The sequence below is a fragment of the Hemicordylus capensis genome, chromosome 2 (assembly GCF_027244095.1).
Source record: "Hemicordylus capensis ecotype Gifberg chromosome 2, rHemCap1.1.pri, whole genome shotgun sequence".
NCBI classification, from domain to species: Eukaryota; Metazoa; Chordata; class Lepidosauria; order Squamata; family Cordylidae; genus Hemicordylus; species Hemicordylus capensis.
The window spans coordinates 311,756,435-311,778,581 of NC_069658.1; the positions used below are offsets into that span (position 1 = coordinate 311,756,435).

At 43.2% G+C, this 22,147-nt stretch overlaps 1 long non-coding RNA gene across 1 annotated transcript; it reads left to right on the plus strand.

Moving 5' to 3' along the window:
- Window positions 1-907: 907 nt before the first annotated feature.
- LOC128348115 (uncharacterized) lies at window positions 908-19,436 on the plus strand. The gene is made up of 5 exons (XR_008317936.1): window positions 908-1,482; window positions 2,287-2,421; window positions 4,137-4,766; window positions 13,419-13,591; window positions 16,834-19,436. It is a non-coding gene; the product is annotated as an uncharacterized LOC128348115 (long non-coding RNA).
- The last annotated feature ends 2,711 nt before the right edge of the window (window positions 19,437-22,147 follow it).

Here is a 22,147-nt window from a genome sequence, read left to right on the forward strand (position 1 = left end):
ATTTCAAGTGTTTCAAGCTCAAAATAGAACATCCTTTAAATAAAGAGCCGGTTTTGAGCTCAAAATAGAACAAGCCAGTTACGATCAAAATGTTTCAACTTTTCAAGGGCCATTTTGGAGGACTGTTTTCCCATTGCTGATTGGATTTCTGGCACTGGCTTCTCATTGGCTTGCAACCTCCTTGCTTCTTGGTTGGGTTGTTAACATACAAATCAAGTGTTAGGAACATAGGCAGCTGCCATATACTGAGTCAGACCTTTGGTCCATCTAGCTCAGTATTGTCTACACAGACTGGCAGTGGCTTCTCCAAGGTTGCAGGCAGGAATCTCTCTCAGCCCTATCCTGGAGAAGCCAGGGAGCGAACTTGAAACCTTCTGCTCTTCCCAGAGTGGCTCCATCCCCTAAGGGGAATATCTTACAGTGCTCACACATCAAGTCTCCCATTTATATGCAACCAGGTTGGGCCCTGCTTAGCTAAGGAGACAAGTCATGCTTGCTACCACAAGACCAGCTCTCCTCTCTAAGTGTTGTCATGGGCAACTGCACCACCAGTGGCTGAGGGGAGGAAGGAGGGAATTTTAAATTCAAAATGTATTTAAAGGGACTGGGAAGCAAAGTATTTAAAGGGACTGGGAAGCAGAGAATGCCCTTATATTGTGCCTTTCTTAAAGAAGATAGATCAGGAGGAGAGGAGGAAGGAATCAAGGAAAGTTTGATTTTGTGGTTTTCTTTTCTCAGCACTGAATATAATATGTTGTGCTATTGCTACTATAACTAAGCCAGCCGATCGCCGCCTCTCTAGGCAGCGCGGCTCATTTGCCCCAGCCCCCTATGGAGGAGCACGTGACACTGGGAGCTGGCTCCCATTGGTCAGGTGTTCCTCTAGGGGGCGGGGTGAGAGCAGGCCTACGGCCTGCACGCAGGCACCCACCCAGTCCGACTCTCAGAGTTGCAGAGAGCAGACATGGGCAGGTGGTTCTCCCAGCCCGGCTACGGGCGTGTGGTCAGGCCTGCGGAGAATACAGCTCCGCCGGGGGCCATAGGAGGGGTGGATTGGGCTTTAAAGCCCTCCCGCCCCATAACGGCGGCCGGGGCCGCGCGAGGCGGGGATTGGGCTTCGGAGCCCTCCCGCCACATCGGTAGGCAGCCCAGGCCATGGAGGATCGCCCACGCGCTGCCAGCCATGGGCAACCTCTTCTGGGCCTTCATAGGCCTCGTGGTGCGGCCGGGCAACCTCTGCCGGGCCTTCTTTTCTGCCAGGCCTTCTTAGGCCCCACCTCGCTGTGCGGCCAGGTGCCGCGGCCTGTTTCAGGCTGCACGTGGCCACGGCGCCTGGCCCAAGGTAGGTTCATTGGGGGGGGCGGCTTGAGTGCTCCGGGTCCCGACTGCGACCTGGGAACACGTGGCCGGGCCCTCAGGCCTCGGACTGCTGAAGACCTTGCCAAGCTGCTTTTCAGGGATCTCTTGCTGCATTGATGTCTGGTAAGATTTCCTGTTTGGCACGAACAGAAATTAACAAGAATTTCCTGGGGAAGTGGGGGAGGAGGAAGGAACTCTGCACATGCAAATTGGACAAACTCTACAAGGAGCAATCCACACACAGAGGAGCAGCAATGTACTGGGTGAAGTATGTTTAGAGTTGCAGAGGAGGGGGGCAGAAGCAGACCAGTGAGCCCCTCGTTGCCATTCTGCAATTACAGGTAGAATGTCAGGGATCTCCCTTGGTATATCATCAAGCCAAAACACTGGAGGAGCAAGAAATACTGACTACAAAAAGCATAAGGAACTAGCAATCATAAAACACATGGGAAATTTAGTGACAGCCATGTTACTCTAAAACACAACAACAACAACAACAACAACAAATGAGCAGAAATGATAGCCTTTTAGAAGGCAGTTGAACAATGACGTGTATCATGGAAGTGAGATGAACTCCAGCCATAAACGCCATTGCATCTGCTCAATAAATATGGCATTTTGGATGAACGGAAAACATGACTACAGGATCAGACTAAATACTTGTGGCTAAGGCCCACTGAAGTTAATGGGACTTAAGCTAGTCCTGACTAGGTTGTTCCATTGATTTTGATGGTGCACAGTGGGGAAATGCTTGATTACCAAGCAGAAGGATGCCGGTTCAAATCCCTGCTGGTAATATATTGGGCAGTAGCAATATGGGGAGATGTGGAAGGGCTATCTGGTTTTGCTGGATCTCAGAATTACAAAGGCAGATCTTGAGTGTCTGTCTTCCTTGAGATGTGTTTTTTTTGTTTGTTTCTGAGATAGTGTTGGCAAGAAATGGACAGTGGCAACACAGCCCCCACCTACCCCCAGTAATATTTCTTGGTGATTGATGTGCTGAGCTCCATGTCTGGCCTTGAGACTAACTTGTGCTTCACTCACTACTCTGCAATCCACAAGGTATACTCCTCTAAAATGTGGCTGACGTTTCTCTAGCTGAGCTTATGGCTATGCTTGATGCTAAGTAAGGGGTGCTGCTGTGGCAGCCATTAAATGCTAGGAATATAAGGAGTCATAACTGTGTGTGAAAGAGCAACTTGCACCAATGATGTTACTGTAGCACAGGCACTCTTGCTGGCAGTGGATTCTGGGTCTGTCATTCTTTTTTGGCCGTCTTTGGACTGTGAATGTGTCTTCTGTGTTGGAAGGGACAGATTCCCTTTTACTGTGTGCTTCTGCATTGTTTTTCAAGGCAGAGTTGGGAAATGCATTGCAAATCTCTGTGCAAAGGTTGTGTGTGCACTCTGTGAGTTCAGCTTGTTCTGGCCATAGGGAATAATGGGGAAACTCGAAACACCCCATTGTTATCCATGTGTAGTTCCTAGGGACACCAAAGTGGGTTGTGTGGTAGGGCATGATGGGTGCTACCTACTACCCAACACATAAAAGAAAAGGGCAAGTGGGTGATTTTAAACAAATGTTTAACCTTTTCTACTCAAATCCTCATGGGAACAAACTCAAAGTGTTTTGAATGTTTCAGCCACAGGGTACAATGGGGAAACTTGGAACACCCCATTGTTTCTCATAGTATAGCTCCTAGGGACACCAAAGGGGATGAGTGGAAAATCTTAAACATTTTTTTAACCTTAACTGGTTGTTTCGACAGAACATTTTGGCCATTTCTGTTTCTTTTCAAGCTTGAAACAGAATGCAAAATCAGTTCCATGTACACCCCTAGCTCCTGAAGCTTTGCACAGCCTTAATTAAAAGTGTCTGGTATAGAATTATATTTCTCTGTCACCCACACATTTTTATTGTCAAACATGGCGAAGCTCAATCAAAATGAATAAAATGCCCCTCCCTCGGCCCCGTGCAGGTGGGAGGGCGATTTGTCCCAGCCCTGCATGAGGCCCAAGAAGGCCCTCATTGGATGCTGGGCTGCTGGGGGCAGGGTTAGGGACCACTTCGGCATCTCCCCGCCCCCATTTCTTCAGTCCGGTGCTGGATTCCCCCACCCTCCCTTCCCTGGGAGCAGAGCGGGCCTAGAGGCTGGTTGTCCTTCTGGGTGCCAAGTAGGAATTTTTTGCTCCCAATGAATTGGCCGAGATTGGGGGGTTTTTCCGCTTACTCCATTCTGCTTCCTTATTGGAAGCTTTTAGATAGTTAGGCCATGGCTTAGCTGGGACAGTGTGGGTTTGGGTGAAAAGTAGTGGGGGTTTAACATCGGTGAGCACCCTTGGGTGGTTGAATGAGGATTGGTCAATCTCTCCCTTGTGGTTCGTGTGGCCCAGGGATGATGATTTGCCATGAACCAGCTTCAGGACTTTGCAAACCCTTGGGCTGCGTGGTCCAGGGTGGGCAAAGGCCTAGAAGAATCCAGACCCCCTCTGGGGGGTTGGCAGTGAGGGCGAGGTATCAGGCGGGTGCCTGATGCCTTCCTGAGCCAGGGTGTGCCACCCAAGCAAGGCACGGGGGAGGACTAGGGTGTCCAAACCTGGCCGTTGCTAGGTCCCACACTATCTTGGGGAGGTGAGCTTCCCAACCTAGTTCGCTTGCTCTTTGTTATATTATTTAATAAAGCTATGACCAGTGTTACTCATTAATGGTTGTCTGTGTCTTCTTGGGCTGGGGGCTGGGGACAAAGTCCATTTTTGTTTTACTATTTTCAAAACTAGGACTTGGTGCCAGTGAAGAGGGTAGAAGAATCAGAACAAAGCAAAAGTGACATCTAGTTGAAATGAGAAGAGTACAGGGAAAGGAAAAAAAAGTATGCATAATAGATATGAATACATGAATTGATTTTGAAAGAGGAATAAAAGATGGGTATGATGTCATGTTTCAGGCAAAGACCCCTCCCTCCCTCTTTCCCTTGTCACAAATTTGATACCCATAATCTATTCTTGTATACTGTATGGATGATCCATCTTAAAGAGACAAGTCTTGCAAGAGAGGAAAGGTAGGATGGTCATTAAACTTATTTGATTGTCAATCATGCTGAAATAACACCTGTATTTATTTTGACCAATAACTGTGTTGCATTTTAGATAATGTATTGTTTAGCATTAAGTAGGCAAAGACCTCTTAAGCATTCTTTCCATGTCTCATTAGCATGTGCATGATACGATCAACTCATACCAAGTTTTTAAATTTAAGTAATGCCCTGATTAGGAATGTAATTCAATGTTTGTATTTTATCCATTCATGTCTTGTTCATATGACCAACTGGCCATGTGGTGGTGGCTGTTCTGCACGACAAGCTATTCATCTAGAAATGTCTGAAGTTCACCAGATTTTGAAAAACTCAGGTTTGTGTGGTGAATCTCAGAGGCTTTTCTTGATAGGTGCCTCAAGATAATCATCTTAATACAGTCAAAACATTTTCTCCCATAGATACAGTATGTTTGAATGTTTCCTTAAAGGGATTTCCACCTTAACACTGCCAATGTACTGAGCCAGAACATGAGATTACAGAGCTGCTTCAGTGTCTTTGTGTCTCCCCCTGTAAATTAGATTTTAAAAACCAAACCAAACCAAAACACACACACACTCACACACAAACAGCCCTAGAGAGCTGCACATCCGCTTTTCTTGTTAACAGTTTGAAACTAGATGGGAAGAGTGCAGAAACCCTGAGGCTAAAAATGGCTCATTCCAGAAGCTGACACCTGGCATATTTTAAACTTATTATAAAATGGGGTTTTTTCCCTGGTCATTATATTCTTTTACAACACTCTTTTTAGGCTTACTCTTGTCAATTAAAGAAATACCTAAGGTTGCCTTGATCAGACACCATATGAGTTAGAGATATTTTTGGTATGCACATGATTGCAGGATCAGTACATTTTATCCATCATAATGAACAGAGATGAAATTGCAGTATATTTAAATAATGATTTTAAAGAGTAAATATCTGAGATTATCACAAAGATCTTCCGAAAAACACAGATTTATCTCTTTTGCACCCCCTAGTGGTTCTATAGCAGCATAACTAAAATAAACAAATTATATATGTAGCAGGGTGCTTTTTACATCTTCTAGAATTGAATTGTCCAACACACTTAGACAAGATCTGTTATTATCAAGCTTAATTTCCATCACCAGAAAAACTCTCAGCATTCACCACATAATCAAATCATTCTAGGCTGTTCTTACTGAAATCCCTTGTATGGAGTCAATGTGATGTGAACTCTGTCTCAAATCACTGTTGGGCATAAATTTCTTTATTTTTTATTTTTTACGTTTATATCCCGCTCTTCCTCCAAGGAGCCCAGAGCGGTGTACTACATACTTGAGTTTCTCCTCACAACAACCCTGTGAAGTAGGTTAGGCTGAGAGAGAAGTGACTGGCCCAGATATAACTGCTATTACCTTGCAAAGCTGTTTAACTACTGAACCATATAGTAGCGGCGCACATGTGCACAGCAGCGACAGGCGCGCACGCGCCACAATGAGCACATCATGCTCGGATTTATGAGATTTCCGGGCAACAACAGGGGCAGTGGCGGCAGGAAGGAATGCTGCCGCCTCCGAAACCTCATTTCTAAATGCAGCGCCGGAGGGGGAAGAGCGGCGGGAGGGTTAAGTACTACCCCCCACCCTTAAAGGTAGACCCCCCCCCTCAGTGCCGAACCGCCGGACCGGTCCGGTTGCGAACCGGTTCGGAGGCCTCCAACATGGCCTCCGAACCGGTTCGTGCACATCCCTAGCCATTTCCCTAAAGCCAAATTCTATGCACAAGTAGTATGCTCTTCAGTTTGTCCTTTCAATAAAGTTGAAGGTTGTTTATCTAGAAGTGTGAGCCCAGATGTGGGTTTATCTGCATGAGGCTCCAAATGAGTTCTCAGTACTATAGGAGGGAAATGGGATCCATCTTATGATGAGCCCTAGACTGCCAGATAGGGATGTGCGAAGGGTTTCGGATACAAAACATTTTGTACCCAAAACAGTCTGTTTCGGGTGTTTTGTAGACCAAACAAAACACCCATTTTCCAGATCCAAAAGTTTTGTATACAAAACAAAACGTCCCTGTTTCGGCTACAAAACGTTTTGTTGTTTCAGACCTCCATTTTGTAGTGATCTCTGAGTCAGTCTCCATTTTGTGTTTGACATCTCTTTGAATTTCCCACCCTTCCAGCCTTCTGATCGGTGACCTAAATCATGGGCTGACCTGCTGACAATTCCCTCCTTGTTCCCCATTGGCTCTTTTGCTTCTTGCCACTCTTTACTGACCCTACATTGGCCAGGGGAAGGGTTGGTAACCCATGGGGTGCTGGGTTATGTTGTTTCTGTGGTGTTCTGAGTGTAGACTCTCTGGTAGCATATGAGAGTGGATTCTTGTTTTTCACTGAAAATCTCATATGCTACCAGAGAATCTACAATGAACACCTCAGAAACACAAAACTCAGTACTGCAAGGGCTTGTGGGTATGGAGATGGTTGGCACCCTATGTGCACTACACAACCCCTTGCTCTGGGAAACCCCAGTGCCCCCCAAGTGGAATTATGGGGCTGCTGAAACCTCCATTATTCCCAATGGGAAAAATCTTAAAGGCACGTAAACTTCAACAATTCACAAAAGATCAGCCCTTTGCCCAATGGAGAGGAGAACTGGTCTTGTGGCTGAGCATGTCTCCATAGCTAAGCAGGATCTGCCCTGGTTGCATATGAATGGGAGACTTGATGTGTGAGCACTGCAAGATATTCCCCTCAGGGGATGAAGCCGCTCTGGGAAGAGCAGAAGGTTTCAAGTTCCCTCCCTGGCTTCTCCAAGATAGGGCTGAGAGAGATTCCTGCCTGCAACCTTGGAGAAGCTGCTGCCAGTCTGTGAAGACAATACTGAGCTAGATAGACCAATGGTCTGATTCAGTATATGGCAGTTTCCTATGTTCCTAATTCTTTTGAGATAATTCTGGAAGTTTCCTTGCCCCCATTGGGCACTACCATCCACCATACTCTGCTCTGGGTCATCCCTTTCCCCTTGATTTGAAGCGATACATTTGCTGGAATCCCCATTATTCCCTATGAGAAAATTCTTAAAGATGTGTAAACTTAAAAAATTCACACAAAAAATCAGCCCTTTGCCTAATTCCTTTGAAATTTGGGTGGTAGCTTCCACCCATTGGACACTACCACCACCACCCACTCTTTTTGCCCTGGGATCCTTTTTAATAATCCAAATCGATTCGGATTCGGAAAATTCGGCTACAAAACAAAACAGGGCTGATTCAGAACAAAATGGGGGTGTTTCGATTCGGATACAAATCAAAACAAGAAAATTCCAAAATGCACACCCCTACTGACAGCAGGACATAAATAGCAGACTGGTCAACTTCTCCACCAAAGAGGCAGGACTGAAAGACACAGAGAGGCTCTACACACGATCTGTGTGTAGAGCCCAATCGGGCTCTGCGGGGAGCGTGGGCTTAGCCCAATCTCCCCACACACGATCAGGCGTGTGCCCCTGATCCCCACCACCCCTACCAGTTCAGTGATGGAGCCGGCAATTGTGTGGCAGCCGATCCAGCTGCCCAGGGCTGAGCACCTGCTCATGTGTAGGGAGAGTGGGCTAAGCCCTCTTTCCCTGCAGAGCCCACTTGGGCTCTACACACAGATTGTGTGTAGAGCCTCATTGTCTATCAAGAACAGCAGCAGGCAGAGGTGATTCAAGACATTTTGCTGCCTGAGGCGAATGACAATATGGTGCCTCCCCCCATCTACGGGCAGGTGCGGCATTCTAAGGTCACGCTCCTGAGGCAGTGGCAGTGACATGTGAACACTCTCAGCCTATGCTTGGCAGTGGCACTTCTAGCTCACGTGAGTAGATGGAAAAGAAGAGGTGCACCCCACCAGGGGAAGGAGGGAAACCCCAGTGGGATGCTGTCAGCAGGGAGGCCCATGGGATGACATCTATGATGGCAGGCAGTGGGTACTTGCTGCCCCTGTGCCTTGCCTTAGGCCTGTGCCTGAGGTACCACCCCACCTTGCCTCATGGCACGCGTAGTGCTTTGGCATCATCCATAGGAGCAGGGAGGCAGCGAGTCCTGCAAGGCTGCCAGAGCCTGTTGATTTGTCCCAACTACCATCTTAAAACCAAAACAATAACAAAAGCAGAGAGCAAAAAAACCAACAACCCAACAACATTGATTTTTATTGGGCCAGGGTTGCCTTTATGATGGTGCAGTGTTTATTATATAGAGCGACAAAAGTAAGGCATATTTTAGAATATGCTATAGGTTGCATCCACAGTTGTCCTTAGCCTGGAGTCCTTACCCCAGAGCATACACTCCATTCTTTCCCCACTTTCCTTTCAACTAAGGGCTCCTGTTCCACACAAAGGGGAGCTGAAGATGACACCCTATATCTACAAAGCAGAAATTGTCTATGTGTATTATCCGAAGTCTACCATATGAAAGCCATATTAATATTTATATTGTTTCCTCAGGGGGGGAAAACCCTTGGCAGAATAAAGATATTTTTAGCCTCATTGTTTTTGCAATTAAAAGGTGAAAAAATAACCTAGCCAGCTTCACATACAGTTCCCTCCCCCACCCCACAATAAATTTGTATTACTATTCACTTTGCTGCTCCCCTATAATTCCATAGAAAATCATCTCACCCGTCCAGACAGGATATCTCTGGTTCATTTCCTATGCTGTAGTATTCCGAAAAATGGGCTGGCATGTTGTCAAATAAAAACATTTTTACTGAGTAGGGGAAGCAAATAATTTGTCAAACCTTGCTATTCATAAACATAAAGACAGCTACAAATCAATATACGGAAGAGTTCTTGGTTTGACTTTGACTGGGGAAAGGAAAGGGTCAACCTAAGGCTCTCTGCCTCCTAGTTACAGGAGTGAAAGTACATTCTTCCTATCTACTCATTACCAGAAAGGAAATGTTCAAGATACCATGTTCAGCTGCATCTCGAAGGGGCAAGAATTTACTGAAGTCTTTAAAGGCATAAATGTGTTTACTCTAAAGACAAAAAAGCACATGTTTTATATCCTCATTGCTTCATAGTTTCTGATCTAATCACTAACATGTTTTTTATTTGATGACAAAATCAGCGCTCTGCAATTAAAATAAATCATTAAATAATTACAGAGCAATCACAAAATATAAACTTGATGAACAAAACTTAAATAGATTATATTCTATTGTCTTGCTATGACTCAGAAGGTTGCAGTTTCTTGATGAGATAGGACTGTACAAAAGCAATGAAGGAAAACTCCCAAGATGTTTTCAAGAGGCTCTTTGAGCAAACCATATGGAGAATGGTGGGAAGTAAGAAAAATGTGAAAGGTTTATAAGAACCTGGCAAGATAATCTTACGATCTTATGAATATAAGCAATAATATGCATTCCATGTTCTCAGAAGAATCTAGAACTTTGGCATATAGATGTGCCGTCCTAGTCATAGACCAGTCATGTACTTTGGGAGAAGCAGGTTTTGACAGTTGGGCAGGAACCCATTCTAAGACATTCTCGAAAATTACCACTATTCCTTATGTAATGGGTTCTGTATACCTTTAGCTCAACCCTGCTCAACCCTGACCCTCCTGCAGATGTTGGCCTACAATTTCCATAATCCCTGGCTATGGGCCACTGTGACTGGGGATTATGGAAGCTGTAGTCCAAAAACAGCTGGAGGGCCAACATTGAGCAGCCCTACTTTAGGAGTACCTTCTCCCACTTGTCCCTTTTCTGAGACCCTCTCTGTATTCCATCATCCAATTACAGTAAATGATAGAATGTAGAGTGGAATGAGAAGGATGCACGTATGCAAGAAGGTGCTCCTAACACTATGAGTATAGAGTAGAACTGAAGTACAGAGCATGACCTTCTCTACTGCAGTACCCACTTTGTGGAAATCCAATGAAGGCTTTCAGTTTTACAACTGTATACAAGTGGGCAAGGTGACTTACATGCAAAATAAAAAATACATTTGTATGAGCCGACAATATAATGTGTGCGTACACACAAACACACAGAAAGCAAAACAAAACAAGTTCCAATAAGGTCCAAAACAAATTCCAATAATAAACAATGTCATCTTCACTGTTCTTCTGAAGGCAGACAGTGAGGGAGGCCAGGCAATTTGCAGTTTGAAAAGAAGAGGGCCTGGCACTCATGGACACCTGCCACACTTCAGATGGCAATGAAACACAAAGGAAAGCCTACATAGAGAAGCAAAGGTCACAGGCAGGATCATATGGAAGGAAGTATCTCCATCCCAGTCAATTTTTATGACTTCAGAGAAAGTACTAGCATCAATTGTATCAAATTAACTCAGAACTACTAGGTTATCATGTGTCTACATTCTATTACATTGTCTTCACTACTTTATCACTTGACATGTTAAAACAAATGAACAGAACTCTTCCTATAAGTGAGTTTTACACACACGGTAGAACCCCTGTGCCATTCACTGCTGCATTGATGCAGTTGAAAATCCAGCAGCTGCTGTTGTTCCTGTCGTTACGTCTCCATGATGGGAAGCACCACAATGGTTTAAAGTTTGCCAGTCATACAGATTCTAAGGCACCAAGGAGGGAGGAGCCAAGATGGTGACGTAGTAGCAGCTAAAGGCACAAATGCCCTGCTAGATAAAAAGAGGCAACTTTTTATGGGTAAGTCACTAAAACAACATCATAATATGTGCATTACAGCATCATATTACAGCCTATCAACTGCTGCACTGGATGCCATTTATTTTAAAAATTCACCTGGTTCCAACAGCATAATGTATCACAATTTACCACCTTTGGCATGCCAAAGGATCTGTTATTGCCAGCTTCCTAGCTATCCAGTACATTCTCATTCAACTATCAGGGCAAGTACTTAAAAGTTAATAAAAAAATGAGAGAGACACCTTTCCAAGGAATGGTTTCCTTGCCTTACACGCGCGCGCGCGCGCATGTGTGTGTGAACGTCACTGTTCTATGAGCTGATGAGAGCTGCCAGTTGCTCTAGAAGGAGAGTTACAGCAATTACAAAAATGATCAAGAGGCACTTAGTAGAGTAAACCTTTTAAGAGCACTGCACTCAGCATGACAGAAACCCACCAATGAGTATGCCTTGCCTATTCTCTCTGGAAGTTCTAGAAACTCCCACAGGAAACTGCGAAGAGCTTTCAAAGAAGGTATCAAGTCAATATCCAAAAGCTACTGTTCAACACTCCAGGACATTCATCATCAGTCCTGGATCTCTCACGAACGTGGTTTCCACCCTGCCTAAACATCCTACTTTCAGGTACATCCTCTAGGATGAACTAGGAAGTCTGGCACACAATAGACACCCAGCCCTGTGTTACAGACCACATGGGATTATTCCTCTAGTTACTATGAGCATGACGTATTAAAAAGAAGCCAACAAATCATCTCAATCAATGCAATTAACAGATCTTTAAATCCTACCATAAATATTGCCCGTTCCCACCAAAATCTATATTTCCTGCTCCTAATAAACCCTGAAATCAAACCCCATTTCTTCCTCTAGATACCTAATTATGTTCTTTCCTGTTGCCTTGCAATCCCATTGAGACTCCTGTAATAATGCCCACAGTCATTTCTAAAGGCCAAACTAGAAATGAATTTAAATGCAGTTTGGCCCTAAGTGGTTTGGAGTTTGTTTTATGAATGGCAGTTCTGTAGCCCAAATCTGGATCAGAGCTTTGCACAGCAGCTATTAAAAGAAAATAAAAATGCAGGGCCTAACATGGAAGCTATTCACATGGGCAGCAAAGCCCAGACTTTGGCGACTCAGTCTGGGCTTGGCTGCCAGTGTGCACCACCAGGATTGATACTGATCCTGGTGCTGTTTTGACACCAAGCCCTGGAATTTACCCAGGCTTTAACCGGCATTTAAGGTCAAGAGCAGTCCCTTAACCCCACATTTGGGCTGGGCGGCAAGAGCACGCAGCTGAGGGAGGACCCGTCAATGCACCGTGCTCTTGGACTTCCTTCTCCAGCTCCCTGCTTCTCTGGCTCCCTGCACTGAGGGATGCGGGAGGACCTCCTTCTTGGGCTCCCTGCTCCCGTCCCAGCACATATTTTGGATTGCCTCAGAAATGGCCACTTCCCTGCTTCACCAGTGCAGTTAGTTGGAAAGTTCTGTTGGGCTGATTTCTCACAGCATTGGCTCTCCCTCCATCTCTATATTAGCCAATGAGGCTGTTCTCATGAGCAGCATAGTAGCCCTGGGCTAGGCTCATGAGGAGTGCTGGGATCCACATGCCCAGCAGGGATCCTCACTCCCAGCCTTAGCCCCACTCCTAAGTCCAGCTTTTTCTATTTAAGCTTAAACTGTAGATTTTAAGACTGAGTTTTCATCTTCATATGGTGATTTCAACTAAAATGGAAAATTCTCCATTTAAAATGTGTGTCTAATCCTAGTGTATGACCCTTTAAGTTTTTTTTAAAAAAGGCAGGGGAAAGAGAACCCTCAGCTGCAAATAGTCAGTGCGACTTTTCTTTGGCTGGTTCAGATGACACTCCAACCAGCCCCCTTTAAGCGTGTGGGGCAGAAGTGTGGGCACATACATTTTCCCTGCTACCTGGCATGCTAGGGTATAATTGCATGGCAATGGAACTGCTCCCAAACAATTTTACACCATACACCATTATGTCTGTGGCGGGGAGAAGTGCATGCTCCCACTCTAGTTCCACAAGATTAAAGAACTGGTCAGAGTATCATCTGAACCAGTTCTCTTTTGTAAAGCTTCCTGGATTCATTTTTGTAGATGGTTGGTGAGCTTGGTGGAAATACAGACTAGGACCTTATATCATAGGGGAACTGTTTTCAAACTGAAAAGCTTGGCTGAGGTAAGATAAATACTGGGAAATTTAAAAAGGAAGATCACAATAGTGTTGTCTGCTTGGATTGGCTCATATTGTCAGCTTTCTAGATATATGTTTAGTAGCTACAGACTTTCTTCTTCATTATTATTCTACTTTCTAGGGGTGGTTCCATGGTTGCCCCAGTGATAAATGTGAACTGTGTTTCTGGAAACTGAAACCTGGGAAGATTGCCAGAAAACGATATCTTCTGAAATGGTGACCTGCCAGGAGTCCAGTATAATCTGAACTGATGCCAAAGGAGTGGACCTATTCAAGCATAGAGATTTTAGAGTTGTAAGTATGGCTGTATTATGTACTGTTGTTTTGGATGTTTTCGGGAGAAAGTGTACCAAGAGATGTCTATAATAATTGCTTTCCAAAATCTGCACATGGATCATTTGTTTAAAAAACCTTGCCTCTGAGTTGCTGATAGTCCTTAATGTAATCCTAGCATTGAACAATTTAAAACAACAACACAAAAAAACCCAGGAGCTCACACATGTTCTTCAGTAGGGATGGGACAATTCTGATGACTATGGCCGACATCAAGAGCAAGGGACCACCGGAGTAGTGAAAGGACCAGACGAACAGAACTTCCCAACTAACTGCACCAGTGCAACCAGGAAGAGGCCATTTTTAGCAACTTCCTCTTTTTATTTTATGTATGTATTTAATCATATTTATGTACCACCTGATCTCTAGGTGGTGTACACAATCCAGATTACAATATAAAAACAAAAACAAACAAAACACTTTCCCAGAATAAAAACAATTAAAAACAATTCACAGAGCAAAATGCTGCAATCATGCTAGTGGTGTAGCATGGTGTACCGGCTTCTGATAAGCATTGGTGCTGCCTTACATGTCTGCAGCAGCCCTGGGGTGGATCATTACTTTTCCATCCCACTGCACATCATATAAGCTGCCAATGTATGTTCATTGGTAAAGAATGAAATACTGTAGTCCATTATTTTAGCCTTGGCCATTTTTTATTAAATATATTTATGTAAGCACCTGATATTTAAAACTGCAATTTTTAAGCTTGCTTAATACTAACATATTAATTTTCATATAATTATATTTATATAAAATGTTATATTTGACTTGATGACGATGCATTAGAGTCATTCTGTTTGAATTTAGCTCAAGCAATATATCAGCTTAATTTTCGGCTCCATCAGCTAATAGGCAATTTCAATAATAGTGCTACAATGTAAAATGAATGGGTGCAGGTATGAACTGAGAATTTTGTCACAGGAAGTGTTAAGGTGATTCATGCTGAATAATATGAATGAATCATTTGCACCAGTCATCTTGACTCATGCAGAAAAGTTGACTTGCATTTCTGGAATGTGGATGTATTGTTTGTGCAGTCTTTATAATCAGGAATATCAGTTCTTGTACACTGCATTATCTAGAACTGAAACCAGTATGCCAAAGCATATCAGTGACACCTTACTTGAAACTATGCAGACAAACTTTATTCAAATCACTTCTTTTTCAAACAATATTTCCAATGAGGGTGCTCATTGGAGGTACCTGCAGGAATCCAGATGCAATTTTGGGATGCAGAACTTTGGACTCTGAATCTAATGAGCTTATGCCCCACCCACCCCACCCCAACCCACAAAATAAGCATCATCTCCGTATATATACATTTCACCACAAACCCAAAGGTCTGGGCTGGAGTACATTTGGCAGCGGGGTGTGGGGGAGCACTACACAACATCCAAAAGAACCATACATCTTAATCGTTCACCATAAACCCACAGATCTGAGCCAGAGTGTATTAGCTTAAAAAAAAAAAGACGATGCAAGCCTCAATGGATTCACACAGCTTCTTGATCATTCACGAACTAACTGGGTCACAACACATGAACTTTGTTTTACAGTTCAATCACAGAACCAACTTGTATATATAGTGCAGTTGTAAGGGGAAAAAAACTAAAACCACAATACATGCCTCTTGCTTCACAATTCTCATGCAGATGTTTTGGATTGTAAACCAACTTGAACATAGTGCATTTGTAAAAAAAAGTTTGTTTATTCAGATGTAACACACAGTTGCACTTTCACTAGGTGTGAAGTACTCCATGGATAAAGATAACTCTTTCTGGCAGCTTAACTGCAGTAGGAGAAAATAATTAAAAATCACAGGATTGACTGAGTTCCTTGAAATGAAAATATACAGAGTCTTGCCATCTTGAGCTACATATGTGCCAAATTTCATAATTTTATGCCAAGCCATTCTGGAAATATAAAAGTGGGGAAGGGGGTGATGTTTACCCTTTTTTATTAAGGCAATAGGCAGATTCCTCCATATGGGGTGGAATGATGGTCTAAGGGCGGGGGGAGGTCTGGTTATGGTTGCCACTGGCTCATTCAGTGGTGACTCAGGACTGGGCCTTCTCTGTGGCTGCCCTGGAGCTTTGGAACATGCTCCCAAAATAAGAGCATCTCCTTCTCTGTTTGCTTTTAGGAAGGCCTCAAGACACACCTGTTTTCTCAGGCTTTTACTGAAATTAATTTAAAACTATTTAATTGTTTTTATCCAATTAGTTTGTTTTAACTTTTTATTCTGTGCTGTGACATATTGATCAATGTTGGGATCAGTGTTCCCTCTAACAGGGATTCCCAGATATTGTTGACAACAACTCCCAGAATCCCCAGCTGCAATGGCTTTTGTTTGGGGATTCTGGGAGTTGTAGTCAACCACATCTGGGAATCCCTGTTAGAGGGAACACTGGTTGGAATCTAGAATAGAACTTGTAACATTTATCAATCACATTCCAAGTAGGGTTGAAATGATCATCTAAAGCTTGAAGAGCAGCTTCATAAGAGTTGGCCTCCCCTTCCAAGTTGGTAGGAAATGGCAAATCAGTTTATATTCTTTAGCTTTCAGGGTGGAAATAGGGCTTCCATTGTTTCCAGGGAAGAGCAGGTTCTTATGGGGTGGGCAAGAAAAAAGGTGGTGGTGGGATCTGAGCCATGTTGCAGAGGGCATCCAGTGAACAACAGAGTCCAGGAAAATGTACCTGATAAGGGAAAAGTACCTTCAAGGCTTGTGCAGTTCAGGAAGCTGGAGAAACAATCAGCAGCAGCAGGGGTGTAGTTAGGCGAGAGGAGGCCCTTGTTTGCCCCCTCCCCAGGGGCCCCTTGGAGTGAGGGAGACAATGAAGAAAACAGAAAGAGGTGGAGCTGGGGGGGCCCTCAGGAGCTGGGCGCCCCAGGTTATTTGAACCCATCCGCTCAATTATAGCTACACCCCTGAGCAACAGCAATAGTAGAATGCAGTAGTTGAGGAATATAGGCCCAGTGATGCAATGAAAGGAAGATGCAGGAACAGTCACAAGCTTTAAAGCTCACATGCATCGCTGGTTCAAAATCTCATTGCCAAATGTTTTATAACTGCTTCCTTCATAAATACAACACAATCTTATGTTTGTTTAATTGAGATTTTATTCCAGAAACAACTCCTTACCTTTTCTCCTTCCCCTCTCTTTTCCTTTCTAACTTCACCCCTGCCCCCTCTGCAGGATCCCCACTGGGACAAACCTCTAGTCAACAAAACGTAAAGGACTGCTAGATAGAATACAACACACCCCTAAGACAATTTTGAAGAGCAACAGAGAGCTGTTGATCTTCCCATGTTTTGGTGACCACTCTCTTAAGTGTGACATACAGAGGAGACAAGAGTGATATCCAACAGTTCCAGCTGTTCTCATGCAAACAGATTTCCTGTCCAAGCAGAGCCACGATGACCACATTAATAAAAGTCTGCAAGCTAATGGAGCTTTGACTGAATAGCTGCAAAGTTAAATATAGCACAGCATATCTACAAATACAACTTTACGCAATTTTTTATTCTTTGTTGGGATAAATGAAATCTTATGAGGAGACCTTTAGCAATTTTCCCCACTGGGAACAAGATATCACATGCGTATTACATTTTGAACAAATGGCTCAAGGAGAAAGTTTGGGGGAGGGAGAATCCTATAACATATTTTGAGAATCAAATAATACATTTTTTAAAAAAGTTAAATATTTATAAATATCAGGGACTGATCTATTAAAAAGTGCTAGAATTGATCATTTAGTTGTGTGTGTTACTGAAAAGCCTAACTTCATTGCTAAGGGATTCATTGCTAAGGTTAAGCCAAGGACAATTAACCCAGGTTACATGGAATGACTGTAGAGAACCCAACATACCTTCCTTCTGGCCTCATCTATAGGTGGTTTCTTAGATGGACTAAACAGACTCAGCTTTCTGGCTGGACAATTCTGGTAGCCTGTGCTGCTGTTTGAGCTGATAGTAATAAAAGAGAGAGAATGACCTATTGCATCTATAACCAGTAGATGTCGCCATTGCTACACAAAATATAGATAGGGTTTATTTCCCCAGAATTTCTATTCTCTTTTAGTTTGCTTTGCTTTCTTCATGCTTGTATTTTGGCATTTCCCCCTAATACTTCCATATTCTTAGTCATATTAGCTTTTCATCTTTCTCCCAGTTCCTTATCTTCAATCTCTGTTCTCAAGTGCTATAAATAAAATGTGGCAGTTTGCAGAAAGTGTTGTCTGCTGATAAACATGGCCCAACGATGAAGAAGAATTCATAAAAGTCTAATATTATCAACACAGAATCACAGACATGCTCTAAACCTTAATAAACACCATTTTGGTTCTTTATAGATATTTTCCTGTTCTATTTGTAAGCTTGGAAAGAAAAAAACATTTTTTTAAAAACAAGCACAGAACTATTATGGCCAATTTCCACATTACGTTTTGATACACATGGACCTACACATTATTTTTCCATGTGAAAAGAAAGCATGTGTCTTGTAGTGTGAAAACGAACACACACATTTGTTTTTCCTTCCTGCAGAGCTGTGTCCTTGGAAGTGTAAGTTGTGTGTGTGTGTGTGTGTGTGTGTGATGGATTAAGTTAACAGTTTTGTTCTAGAAGGCTGCCTATGCCTTAAACAGCCTCATTACTTAAGGAAATCAGCAGGTGAAACAGCATCTCAGCATCTCTTGCCCACCCATGTAGGAAACAGGGACATTTCTGTGGAGCAGCCATTTTGTGGAGGAGCCATTTTGATAGCAAAATTACCCCTTTCCAAGTTATACTGTTGAAATCCACATGCCTCTGCACCACATTTTTAAAAACTGTAATTTAAACCTCAGGTTGTCAAATAGTGCAGTGCAGGTTACTTTCACCACCACCCCACCCTATCCTGTCGCTTTCTATCAATGGCCAGTTTGGATTTATAGTCAAAAATAACCCATATAATAGACACCACAAAGCACACATCAAGTCACAGCACCTATCATTCTAATTCAGTTCTTCATTTTGACTCTACCTGTCCAAATCCTGCATTAAATTTCATGTAGCAGCTTCATGTTTCATTGACTTTTAGCAACCACGTTTCACTTGGGCCTGGAGCAAAGTGTATATACCCTTAAGCTACCCAGTATGTGTCACAATAGTGTTTTCCTATCTCAGTACTATTTTCTTTCTCTCACAAAGAATTATAGCTGCAACAGGTTCAATGGTAGAAACTGTATAAAATGAAACTGTATAAAGTGTGCCATTATGTTGGTGTCGATTCCGGGCAACCACAGGGCCCTATGGTTGTCTGGTAGAATACAGGCGGGGTTTATCATTGCCTCCTTCCACCGAGTATGAGATGATGCCTTTCAGCATCGTTGGCCGATATAGGTGCATAGTCTTGGAAACATACCAGTGGGGATTCGAGCCAGCAACCTCTGGCTTGCTAGGCAAGTCATTTCCCTACTGCACCATTAGGTGGCTGACAGAACTTGTATATTAACTGTAAATTGTATATTAACCCTAACCCCTGCTAACTTGGCAAAGAAGCACCCTTTTAACATGGTGATTCTCTTTATTTAGCAGGGGGAGAGTAACTGGCCCTCTCCACCCCCAGCACAGTACCTCCAGGGACTGTTGCTGGTGTCTATCTTATGTTTCTTTTTTAGATTGTGAGGCCTTTGGGGACTTGGATCTATCTTATTTAGTTATTATTTCTCTGTGTAAATCGCCCTGAGCCATTTTTGGAAGGGCGGTATAGAAATTGAATAAATGAATGAATAAATAAATACATACATACATACATAATAAATTTGTGTCTGTCCTTTGTTTCACACAGCCTCCCAGCCTGCCTGCCTTCTTAGAGGCAAAAGTGCACAGTGCTTCCTAGAGGCAAAAATGCACAGTGCACAGTGCCAAATTCTATATTCCACAGCTGGCATCTTCTGCCAGGAGAAAAGAGAGAGATTTCATTTGTTATCAGCTGTTGCCTTTTGTTATGAATCCTTTGCAATCCTATAACGATATGATCTACATGTCTATTATACCAGCTAGGTCAAGGATTAAGAGCAATGTTTTTTAAAATGCAGAAAATAATTGGCATGCCTGATTTGTATAATTAGCAAAGAATTTGCATACTATGCAGATTAGGCTGCCTGGATTTGGAGAACTGGAATATGCAATTCTTGTCGGGTTTGATTATATTTGTCAGTATTTAAACTGAAATGAACAAGTAAGTCAGTAGTTGCACATTGGTGCATAGGAAGAAATTTAAGCAATGTCTGTCCTTTATAACCTTTTAAATCTAGGATTCAGCAGCTATGACTGACTGACTGACTGACTCTCTGGCCGAGTTCAGATGACATAGGAAACTGGAGGTCCCTTCGCCTCCTGTTTCCAAAGCCAGTCTTCCAAACTTGGAAAATTGGAGTTAAGTGTGAAAAGGGAGCTGCGGTTTCCATCAACAGACTGCACTCTGGTCAGAGTGGAGTTTCACTGCCCTTAACTCTGCTTTTGTGGTGTATGAATTATGTATGAATGCTGGCACCACAGTTAGGGGCCCACGGAGCTGGAGTTGAGGGATGAAGCTTTTCCCTCCCTCTGGCCCAATTGGCTGTGCAGGATGTCCTTCTGTCAAGAAGGAAGCCCTCACAGCCAGCTCCCCTGCCTCTCTACAGTCTCACTGACTGCAGAAAGGAAGTTTTCCCTGTCATCCGAATGCAGATGAGAAAGTCGTGGGAGTGGTGTGTGGAACCACGGGTACATTGGACCCACGGTTCAAAACTATGTCTGAACTCTCTCTCTCTCTCTCTCTCTCTCTCTCTCTTTCTCTCTCTCTCTCTCTCTCTCACACACACACACACACACTTCTCCATCCACAATAGCTGATGTAGAAACTGGCAATTATGTTTACATTTCCAGAGCAAATTTGCTAGCGTTGAATCTTGATTGGCTCATTTTTCTTTGCTGAAAGGCAGAAATCTAGTAAAAATGTAAATTTCCTCTTGCTAACAGCTGGGAAACCAAAATCAATTCTTAGAGCTTGCTGAGTAATGAAATTAGTAGAGGGCTCGGAAATGACAAATGCAGTCTAAGAGTGAACAGAAGGCCAGCACTGTCATTTCCACTTAACCCCTTTTCTTTTCCAGTAAACATTCACCAGAGATCTCTTCGGAAGAGCTCACTATCCCTTCTTAACTTTAAAGGGCAACTGTTGTTGTTGTGATCCATTAAAAGTCTGCACTTGAAAGGAGATAAAATACACTGGTAATACCAATGCATATGTATGTGTACAGCAATCTGGTGTGGTCTATGGAGAGTTGGACAGAGCTCCACATTTAAATTCCTCCCTATTCAACTAATAAGCCATTGAATGGCCTTGAGCAACTTACAACTTCTGTCTTCATTCTCCGTCTGTAAAACAGTAGAAACTGCAGCTGCACATTAGCAAATGATTCAAACAGGAGACTGAAATGTGCAACAAACATAGGAATTTTTTGCACACTGTGACTCTTACAGTGAGAGCCAGTGAGGAAATAGATAAGGGGCATTTCCAGACATTGATTTATTGCATCTTGTAAAAAAAGTATCTTAAAAACAAAAAAGTATTTAGTTAATGACGGGCTCTCATGCAGGCTCAAGATGCCTGGGCCCACTTCCAAAAAAATGTGTTGTTCTTCTTTGTGATTTTTGGTGCTTTCACCAGACAGGGAACACCTTCCTTGTGCTATTTTTGGTGGGCTGCCTGCTGGTCAACGCTTAATTTCTCCACTTCTTTCCATGACCACTTTTAAGGGGACTTGAGGCTAGTAATTCAGGAAATGATGGCTATTTTCAAAACAACAAATTTTAAAAAAACATTTAAAGGGACACATAGACACGTTATATGGTGGCAAAACAAAAACAAAACCTTAGCCAACCATTATTTTCTAGTTTAAGGTTTAGTTTAAGGTTTTAAACTGCCACATTTTCCAGCCATTTTTCAATGGATTTGTGCCAAATTTGGAGGGTTGGTTGATGGTCAGGCAGATTTGATAGATGGTTTTGATTTTATGACCAATAGAATGTCCAGGGCTTATAATAGTAGATCATTGTAAAAATTCATCTTAACCATACTGGCACTACAATGCCAGTATAATCAGAAGACTGCTTGACTAAAGTCTCATGAGAATGTAGCTATTTCAAGGATCACATCTGTTCATGCTAGCGGAACCTGTAAGCAGATTCATCCCAAGTATAGTACATTTCAGATACTTTTGGATCTAGACTTATGGCTGACAGAGCCTCAGTATTGCAAATTCCTTTTAAAAAGCTGTTTTAGCAGCAAGTCTGTTTGGCACAATAGCAGGTCACAGAAGGGTGAGAAGCTGGCTTGAAATAGGGTCCTTCAGGAGAGACAAGTCCCACAAGACCTCCCACCTAGTCTCCATGGGAAGCCAATTGTGTGGAGTGTACAGTCGGCCTCATGAGCTGCAAAGGGACCAACTCCCTATCTATGTGTACTAATGGGCCCAAATGTG